Raw genomic sequence first — 2,367 nt, forward strand, 5'->3', positions numbered from 1 at the left:
AAGTACATATGATATTTCCATGCAGATATTCTGCGTCATCATATGATGAAAGAGTAATGGAACGGAGAAAAATTCTCTCCGGCGCCGGGATTTGAACCCGGGTTTTCAGCTCTACTATGACGTAGTGCAGAGGGCGGCCACTAGAGGGAACCCAAGAGTTGGAGCTTAATCTGAGACGATTCTATCCGACGCCGGGGTTGTATCCGGTGTGGCTTAGTGGATAAAGCATCAGCACATAGAGCTGAAAACCCGGGTTCAAATCCCGGCGCCGGAGATAATTTTTCTCCGTTCCATTACTCTTTCATCGTATGATGACGCAGAATATCTGCATGGAAATATCATATGTACTTCGGTACATTAAAATAATATATATCAGTGTTAATGCCATATAACTGTGTATGTATATTCTATATGTCATAAGCTATGCAATGACAGTCTTGGTTCATTTTCGACAAGAAAGTGACATCCATCTTTCTTGCAGTGGACTCTTCATATTTCAGGAGGTGATAGTATGCATCAAAACAAGAAAAAAAGTCTCATAAACAAGGGTCCTACAATATATACTTTCTGAGATATGAACACTTCTTCATAGGAGCTGCTCAATGTGACGTCCATTTATGGGAATGCATTTTTCTGCCCTACAATATAACAGACTACCAGATAATCATAACGTAGTTGACACCCCTGGCAAGGAATGCTGATACGTCGCAAGAAAAAGAAAAGTCTGGTTGCAAATATGAGCGGGGTTCAGCAGAGATGGTGTTGTGAATTTTCGTAATCAGCATGCGTGGGCTGATTAAAATTCCCATGCAGTTGAAAAAGTAAGGCATCGGCACCGATTCTCAATCAGCGTATGGACTGACGTTCTTGGCAATAGATTAAGGGCCATACGTGCTACCATAGAGATTAACTGGGACTCGTTATTAGAACTTTCTTATTAACGTATTGCCTACCTTGGTGGAGTATGTGCCATGTCAGCAAAGACTGCAGATGTGGTTCATGCATGATGGCACACCAGCACATTTTTTCCGCAATGAGCGTGAACACTTGACGCTGACAATTCAGGACCGGTGGATTAATTGGGGAGGCACCACACCTTGGCCTGCTAGTTCCCCACATCTAAATCCCCTAGACTTATGGTTATCAAGAACAACCAGATCAGTTTCAAAGAGTGCGTGATTCCTTACTCCGAAGGGCAGAGGAATGTATTGCCATAAATGGACGTCACATTGAGCACCTCCTATGAACAAGTGTTCAGATCTCAGAAAGTATGTGTTGTAGGACTCATGTTGATTAGATATTATTTTGTTGTTTTGATGCACACTAGCACCTCCTAAAATATTGGATACTTCTTTCTTAACAGCCTGTATAGTCGGTAAATAACATTTAAAAATAAAAAAAAAATCATTTCTTCCTTACATTGCTACATTTTGTACTGCACGAAGATACAGCAACCATACACTCGACAGTTTAGACCAAACTGGACAGCATGCCATTCTAAAGAGAAATTGTGCTTAATATCTAGATGTTGAACTTAATATCTAGATGTTGAACTTAATATCTAGATGTTGAACTTAATATCTAGATGTTGAACTTCATATCTAGATGTTGAATTTGAGAATGTAATTGTTACCAACCTTAACAATGCATTCATTTTGTAATTTTATACAATTTAAAACAATTGAGACAGTGAAATAAAAACTCCAATAAACCAAATTTTACAGGAGAGAGAAAAAACTTATTATTTCTCTTACTAACTTTAAATATTATACAGGGACATCATTTTATTTTACCAACATTTTTAACATTAACCTGGCTATACTCGGAAACACTGTTGCTCCCTTCCATTACAGGAGTTTGATGTTACTAGTGCAATAAATATAAACAAATCATTTTACTAGGTATAGGAGGAGAGAAAAGTAGTGTATCCATTTATGTTGTAGGGAAATACGATATTACGATTTTCAGTTTGATCATCACTTTTACGGAATTGATCAAAATACAGTAGAGTAGTAACATTTTTTTTTTTCAAAAACTCAACTTTTCAGGCGGCTATGTTCGTTATGTAATGTCTACTTTATTTAGCATATCAATTATTGGTGTTAACATACAAAATAGAGAGTGCATTTAAATTGAGGGGGTCATAAGTAAAGGGCTGTAAGTGCACTTAAGTTACTTTTGAGAAAATGGAGTTTAAATATTTAAGTTTTTGTAAAATCAGTGAAATTTTTATTTAAAATTTAATGTGTGATGCGATTAAAATATCCCTTTTCCACTAAAATTTTAGATACTTTAGCTTACACTGGATGCACTTAACTCATGTTATTACAAATGTCACTAGCATTCCTTTGCTTCTAGCCACCTCAA

General features: G+C 36.8%; 1 non-coding gene across 1 annotated transcript; it reads left to right on the top strand.

Moving 5' to 3' along the window:
* Nucleotides 1-202: 202 nt before the first annotated feature.
* Nucleotides 203-274, top strand: TRNAY-AUA (transfer RNA tyrosine (anticodon AUA)). The gene has a single exon. It is a non-coding gene; the product is annotated as a tRNA-Tyr (tRNA).
* Nucleotides 275-2,367: the final 2,093 nt, after the last annotated feature.

This window comes from Periplaneta americana, chromosome 13 (genome assembly GCF_040183065.1).
Source record: "Periplaneta americana isolate PAMFEO1 chromosome 13, P.americana_PAMFEO1_priV1, whole genome shotgun sequence".
NCBI classification, from domain to species: domain Eukaryota; kingdom Metazoa; phylum Arthropoda; class Insecta; order Blattodea; family Blattidae; genus Periplaneta; species Periplaneta americana.